This window comes from Phodopus roborovskii, unplaced genomic scaffold (genome assembly GCF_943737965.1).
Source record: "Phodopus roborovskii unplaced genomic scaffold, PHOROB, whole genome shotgun sequence".
NCBI classification, from domain to species: Eukaryota; Metazoa; Chordata; class Mammalia; order Rodentia; family Cricetidae; genus Phodopus; species Phodopus roborovskii.
Genome location: NW_026125281.1, coordinates 31,205,542 through 31,213,933, shown reverse-complemented (window position 1 = coordinate 31,213,933; position 8,392 = coordinate 31,205,542). Strand labels below are relative to the sequence as shown.

At 40.2% G+C, this 8,392-nt stretch overlaps 1 pseudogene; it reads left to right on the top strand.

Moving 5' to 3' along the window:
- The first annotated feature begins 7,115 nt into the window (after positions 1 to 7,115).
- Positions 7,116 to 8,164, top strand: LOC127233055 (protein SHQ1 homolog; annotated as a pseudogene).
- The last annotated feature ends 228 nt before the right edge of the window (positions 8,165 to 8,392 follow it).

Sequence of the window (8,392 nt, the reverse complement as noted above, 5' to 3'; positions counted from 1 at the left end):
TTGTAAACTGCCTTTCCCGTGGTTTATTGTAGTACTGAGCCTGTGTTGGACAGGGATGTGATATCTTCTCTTGCTATCTTCACTTTCCTAGTTTCTTTTGTTTGCTAAGGGTGTCTGTGTTATGAGCACCTTCCCACCTGGTCCCAGACCAGGTGTCAGCCCCAAATAGCAAGAAGAGACAATGTATTAATTATGAAACTGTTGGCCAGTTACTAGCATTTCTTATTTGCTAGCTCTGTCTTAAATATTAACCCATTATATGTTGGTCAGCTCCTAAACATGAAGCCTGACATGGAGTTATTAATATACCCATGTCAATCTATTAGAGAAAACTTATTTTCCTTAACCCAGCCAGGATATGTGACAGGTCAATTATTAACCTAATGCAGGGATTCTCAAACTGTGGGTTGTGACCCCTTTGGGGGTTGAATGATTATTTAACAGAGATCACCTAAAATGAATGGACAACACAAACCTTTACAATCTGATTCACAACAGTAGCAAAATTACAATTATGAAGTAGGATTAAAAATAACTTTATGGTTGGGGGTCACCACAATATGAGGAACTGTATTGAAGTGTCGCAGCATTACAAAAGTTAAGAACCACTGCCTTAGTGACTATGTTTTCATTCATTCATTCATTCATTCCTTTACTATAATATAACAAATAAAACATGAGATGAAATAAAATGTCACTTCAGAGTTGGGCAAAATAAAGGAACAGAAGGAAAAGAGGCCCAAAAAAGGCATAAGAGTCAGAGACCTACTTGTTCTGTCACACATCTTGACTCATCTCTACTATGTCTCCCAGAATCCTCCTTGTCTCCTAGGCCTGCTTATCCTTCCTTCCTATTTGCCAACAGTGCTTTATTCATTAACCAATAAGAGAAACATATTTACAGAATGACATCTCCCATCATGTCTGTTTTCCCCTTAGCTTTGTAGTTTGCGTGTTAAACATTTTTTCCAGTCATCCCTAGATTTCCTAGTACATACTGCTTCGGTGGCTAATGTGCAACTTGAAGGTGTCTTCCAAGTGCCTTGGAGTATGGAAAACAAATACAGCATTGAGATATGAACAGATCTCAGGGTTGCAAGATGGTGGTGATTTTGTATGCTTTTATTTGTTTATACTCTGAGAGGTGTGTGTGTGTGTCTGTGTGTGTGTGTTTGTGTGTGTGGTGTGTCTGTGTGTGTGCGTTCCTTTTTTGGGTGTGGTTTTACTTTGTTTTCTTAGTTTGGGGGGGTCTTATTGTACTACTGGATTTTTTGTTTGTTTGTTTGTTTTTTTTTAAGAGAACTTAAAGTTGGTGGGGTAGGGAGGAGGAGGGAATCTGGAGGAACTTGAGGATGGGAAAAATATTAAATTTAAAAAACTATCCCTTGGGAAAGGGCAAAGGGACAAGATCTCCCAAGCAATTGGGAGCATGGGGGAGGGGTGAGGGAGTTAGGATGAAGAGATAGGGAGAGGTGGGCATGATGGAGCAGGAAGATTGAGTCAGGGAAAGAATAGAAAAGAACATGAAAGGAGACACATCAACAGAGGGAGCCATTATAGATTTAAAGGGGAATCTATCACTAGGCAAATGTCCAGAGATCTACAAGGATGACCCAAACTAACAATCAAAGCAATAGTGGAGAGACTACTTAAATGCCCTTCCCCAATAATGAGATTGGTAACTACCTTATATGCCATCTTAGAACCTTCATCTGGTAACTAATGGAAGCAAATGTAGTTGCCCACAGCTAAACACTAAGCCAAACTTCTGGAATCCAGTTGAAGTTAGGGAGGAGTGATGAGCAAAGAGGTCAAGACCAGGATGGAGAAACCCACAGAAAAAGCTGACTTGAACAAGGGACAGCTGATGGACTCCAGTCTGATAGCTGGGAAACCAGGATAGAACTGACCCAGACTCCCAGAATGTGGGTGTTAGTTAGGAGGACTGGACAGTCTATATGGCCTCTGGTAATGGATCAGTATTTATTCCTAGTATAGGAATGGACTTTGGGAGCCCATTTTACACAGAGGGATACTCCCTCAGCTTAGACATAGGGGAAGGGACTGGGCCCTGCTCCAAATGCCATGACAGGCTTGGAAGACTCCCCATGGAAGGCCTCACCCTCCCTGGGGAACAGAAAGGGGATGGGTTGGGGGTTGGGGGTGAAACAGGGGAGGGCAGGAGGGTTTGGGAACTGGGTTTGAACTATAAAAACAAGCATGTTTCAAATTTAAGTAAAATTATTAAAAAATACTGTGGAAAAAATAAAATAAAAAATAGTTTGTATCAGGTATTTTGCTTATTTGAACTCTGCTGGGAAAGAAGTGCCAGTGTTAGTTACATAGTCCTATGGTTAGAAATTTTTATGATTTATTAAAGCTTGCCTAAGACTTCAGAAAACCAAAGTCAGACACAAGTCTTAGAAGCCAGGCACACACCTTTAATCCCAGCAGCGAGAAGCTACGAGGTGGTGGTACACACCTTTAATCCTAGGACCCAGGATTAAGAGACATATGGGTTTCTGTGAGTTCAAGGCCACCCACATCTATACAAGAGTGAATCAGTCTTAAAGAGAATTAGACTCTAATGTTGGGATTAAAGGTGTGTGCCTGGCTTTAAGGCCTGTGGCTGATTTTGCTTTCTGAATCCTCAGGCAAGCTTTAATACATCACAAATAATATCCCACCACACTGTCTTGTTAACAGATTTGAGTACAACCCAGGTAATATTGGTCCCTAGCCTTGTATTAGGATAGCCTTTCCAGCAAATGAAGAGATGACTTACCTCAGTGCACAGTGCAGTGTTAATACTGAGGAATCAAGTTACACTCCATCACCCACATCAGGTGGCTCAATGTGTCTGGCCTCTGTGGAACTTTTATATGTGAGCACATATGCTCTCCATATAAATTATTTAAAAAATCAAATATTTAAAAAAATATTCTTTTTTGTTAATGAATTAAGTTTCTGGCTGTAATGCTCATAAAATATTTGAGTAAGAATTTTGTAAGCAGTCAGCACTGTTGCAGACTCTCATTTTAAATAGAAACTGAGGTCAGTACAATAAAATTACAGCTGAGTTAGGTTTTAATAGAGGAAACTCAGTTCTGATAGCATTCTATACAAGAAATACTTGAAGCAAAACAAAGCTATATTTGATGGTCTTGGTTCTCTTGGTGATACACCCAGCATTTTTGCATTTCAGAGTTGTTCTTGAGTCTGCACAGACAGAATCTAAAAATTCTCATTTTCTTTTCTCTCTCTCTCATTTGATCTAGATGTTGTTGGTGAAGAGTATCCTCCTGTGGAATCCCGTTCATCTCCAGTTTGTCAGAAAATATCAAAGGTGATTCTGAGTCTTTATGTCCCAGGCTTGTGTGAGTACACTGAAATAATGAGAATAATTTCACTGTTGTCCAGTGTCCTCTAAACTGATTTTACAATGGGTTTTCAACAATGTTGAGTGAACTCACCGGGTAATTTCAGGCTGAGGTGTGTAATGTTTGGTTAAGGTTCAATTTGTTTTATTTGTTCAGGTTTATTCTTTGCCCCACAGTAAGTTTTGATGAATATGATTTTAATATAAAACCAAGAAGTTAGTACATGGAGGAAATATTTTCTACTGTGGTTATCAAATATCTTATGTATTACCAAAACTATAGTTACATGTTTTCCACATGTGAATTTTATCCTTTGCTCATTTTTAAGTAACAGCACTAAGCTCATCCATCTGTCTCTTGGGAAGGTCACGATTCCATAAAAGAAAGCTCCAGTGACAAAGGAACCATTAACTTAGTAGTTATACCAGTCATAGATCTTTTCCTCACCTCTTATAATTGGTTTTGAGTTGTTGAATATATCTGTACTATGTAAATCTTATGTGTTATGTTCTTTTATTTTTAGTTTCAACAGACAGTGCTGATTCCCACTATGGAATTAGGCTTTATGTCCCCCCCCCACCCCAAGATTCAGACAATGATAGTGTCATTGTTCTTTGGTGAATATTTCTCCACTTGATGATGAAAAGTGCAAGAGTGTTAAATCACTAATTTACTAACTTGGGGAAATAGCATGATGTAATCACTTTAGTCCTCATTCTCTTAGCCATAATTTTAAGGGTCAACTAACATAAGTAAGTTTTTAGGCTTAACATTTTGCTCACTTTATCCATTTTTAAAATTGTTTTTATTTAAATTTGAAACAAGTTTGTTTTACATGTCAATCCCAGTTCCTGTACCTATTCCCTTCTCCCCTATTCCCCCCACCAAACTCCATCCTACCCCTTTCTACTTCACAAGGAGCAAACATCCATGGGGAGTCTTCAAAGTCTGTCATATCATTTGAAGCAGGTCCTAGGCCCTCCCCCCATTTGTCTGGGTTGAGGGAGTATCCCTCTATATAGAATGGGCTCCCAAAGTCCATTCCTATACTAGGGATAAATACTGATCCATTACCAGAGGCCACATAGACTGTCAAGGCCTTCTAACTAACACCCACATTCTGGGATCTGGGTCAGTTCTATGCTGGTTTCCCAGCTATCAGACTGGAGACCATCAGCTGCCCCTTGTTCAGGTCAGCTGTTTCTGTGGGTTTCTCCATCCTGGTCTTGACCCCTTTGCTCATCATTCCTCCCTAACTTCAACTGGATTCCAGGAGTTTGGCTTAGTGTTTAGCTGTGGGTGACTGCTTCTGCTTCCATCAGTTACCAGATGAATGCTGTAGGGTAGTATATAAGATAGGCATTAATCTCATTATTGGGGAAGGGCATTTAAGTAGTCTCTCCACTATTGCTTAGATTGTTAGTTTGGGTCATCCTTGTCGATCTCCAGACATTTCCCTAGTGCCAGATTTCTCTTAAAATGAAAGTGGACTTTTTTTCTGGATATATATCATTTAGCAAAATTACATTAAGAAGAGATAAAAATTTAAATAGACCTATAACCCCTAATGAAATAGAATCAGTCATCAAAAGTCTTCCCCCCCCAAAAAAAAAAACAGGGCCAGATAGCTTCATTGCAGAATTCTACCAGAAATTCAAAGAAGAGCTAAAACCAATACTCCTCAAATTGTTCTACACAAAAGAAGCAGAAGGGTCTTTTTACCAGGCTACACTTACCTTGGTGTCCAAGCCACACAAAGACCTAACTAAGAAAGAGAACTACAGACAAATATACATCATGAACATTGATTCAAAAATACTCAATAAAATACTGGCAAATTGAATCCAAGAATGTATCAGAGAACTCATCCACCTTGACCAAGTAGATTCCATCCAGGGGATTCAGGGATGGTTCAACATACAAAAATCCATCAATGTAATCCACCATATAAACAAAGTCAAAAAGAAAAACCGCATAATCATTTCACTAGATGCTGAAAAAGCCTGTGACAAAATCCAACACCCTTTCATGATAAAGGTCTTGGAGAGATCAGGGATAGTTTATATAATAAAAGCAATATACTGCAAACCAACAGCAACATCAAACTAAATGTAGAGAAACTTAATGTGATTCCTCTAAAATCAGGAATATTAATATTTTTTTCTGAATATAAGGTTCTTTTTTGCCTTTACCATTCAAATCTGTTAGATAGTGTGCACTATGGGTGCTCCTGCCCTTGGTGTCACTTCACTATGGGCCCCCCCTGCCCTGTAGTGTGACCTCACTATGGGCACTCCTGCTCTATAGTGTGACCTCACTATGGGCTCCCTGCCCTATCGTGTGACTTCACTATGGGCCCCCTCTCTGTAGTGTGACCTCACTATGGGCACTCCTGCTCTATAGTGTGACCTCACTATGGGCCCCCTGCCCTATCGTGTGACTTCACTATGGGCCCCCTCTCTGTAGTGTGACTTCACTATGGGCACCCCTGCCCTGTAGTATAACTTCACTATGGGCACACCTGATCTATAGTGTAACTTCACTATGGACACACCTGTTCTAAAGTGTGACTTCATTATGGGTACTCCTGCCCTGTAGTGTGACTTCACTATGGACACCCCTGCTCTGTAGTGTAACTTTGTCCACTTTGAATTGGGGACAAGTTACTGTATTAGCCAGGATTCTGGACAAAACTTCAATTCATGAGCCTAGCAAAAACCATGGTGCTTTGGGGTTGGACATATTTTGTTTTTATATTCACAGAAATATAATCAACTGTTTGTAATTCTAATCTAATCAATTTCCCCATGTGGACTTATATTGTATAATATGGTATAATAGAGTATGATATAGTTTATATTTTACTGCACATACCAATTAAGAATACTGTTGTAATAAGGTGGTGTATTCTAACTACCAAAATTAGAGATTTAGTGAAAGGCTTTTGAAATAAATTTTGGTCATTCTACCTGTTCTTATTTAGGAAGTGAATTAACATGAGGGCTATTACTAAATCTCTCTCTCTCTCTCTCTCTCTCTCTCTCTCTCTCTCTCTCTCTCTCTCTCTCTCTCTCTTTGTGTGTGTGTGTGTCTCACATACTACACCTCCCATACTCCTACCTCCTAGGGTCTTACAGTTCCTCCACAATAGCTTTCTCCAGTCCTATATAGGCTGGGAAAAAAGCACAGAGCTCTGTTTTATGAGTATGAATAAGAAAGTGACCGGAGTGTTCATCTTTCACTATAACACTTTTCATTCTGTTACCAAAGGCATCTCTTGTTGTCTTTTGTATAATGCTACACATAAAGTAAACCTCTTACTTACATGAGAGCCAGAAAAGGTATCTATGACCTACAATTTCAAGCAAATTTTCTGCTGTATCCATTTTACACACAGACATCGTTTGCCATTAGATTAACATCTTATTCTTAGAAATAACTGATGTTTTCATGTTGTGACCTTGCAGTGCTTCTTTTATACAATATATTTTGATCATGTCTTTCCCCTTTCTCAACTTGTTCCACCCAGATCCTTCCTACCCTTCCACTCAAATTAGTGTGACAAAACTAGACCATGAAGTTTAATATGGAGGGAATGGGAAAGAATGATAATGGGTGGAATATGGGGAGGGACAATAAAGGGCACATCAAAAAGTGTGGGGGGGGCAGGGAGACTTCTGTCTATGGCCAGAAGCACTATGGCAAATATATGGATCTGGCATGTGGGAACCTGGCATGGGCATAGGAGGCCATTGTGGCTCCAGGAGAACACAGAGCCCTGCTGATATCCCTTACTCTACCCAACATGCATTTGATCTAAGCCAGGATCAGGACTTCCTGGCAGTTGCCATCTGTGTGCCTCAGGTGTGCGCCTCCGAGGTCAACTTGCTGGTAGATTAACAGTTTTACATCAAACTGTGTTTCCTGAGATTGATAATTCCTGGAAGGATTGCAGCAAATGGAGGTGAGCAGGGATCCTATGATGCAGATAAAGGGATTTTTACTATTTGATTTACCATGGAAGTTCCTGGTCAGCATTCTGAAGGAAGAACATGTTACCTGATTTTCTGGTCCCAAGGAAATGCAGGTGGGCCAAACCACTTGTGGAAGAAGTATATGCTTCCAGACTTTCTGAAAAAGGAGCTCACAATGGGGATGCAGAATTTGATTGGGAAATTGAGCAAACTCCCTCAGAAAATGCTCCACAATCACAATGTCACTATGGATTTGGAAACCTGCCAGCAGGTGTGATTCTGTGGTGATACAATGATCTGGATTAGGTTATTGATAGTAAGTATTCAGTTTTCACTCCTGTGACTGAATGAAGGCAGAAGCGCTTGGCTGCTGAGCTGGCCAAACTTGACCTGGATTGTTATCTAGCTGACTTCTTTGAAGACAGGCAGTTGAGCATATTTTGAAGTACAATTCTTGGTGGAATGATGCATATGCAAAAATGATGGTGTCTTTGGAAAAGAGCCTAAAGCAAGGAGATGATGGTGCTTTTCAGAAAAGGAAAAATATCAGCCATGAAATTTGTGAATTAGTATTATTGGTTGGACCAGAAGGCTCAATTCAAGCACTGCAGTTTAGGTGACATCCTTCTTGCCTGCATGATGTTGAGTCTGCAGGGGTCTATCAGAAAGCGGAGAATAAGATTGCTGGTTTGAGATTTGGACAGATGGTTATGAAATCCTGGTATCTTTTTGAAGGAGAATTTTGTGCTGTCCATTTTATGTTTCAAGCTGGTGATGAAAACCTACAGAGACACTATAAAAATGCTGTAACTAGAATACAAACCTGTGGTTTATAAGTCCTCCTTAGTGGTGCCTGCCTGGAGGAGCCTGCAAGTGGGGTAGCCTGACCAAATCAGCTGCCATCACGGCCTTGATCCAGTCCATCACCTACTCTATCTATGACCTGCAGGACCGGAAGGGGACAGTGCTGCAGAACCGTGCCACACCCACTGCCATACAGGATCGTGCCACACCCACTGCATTACACCTAAAGCATTA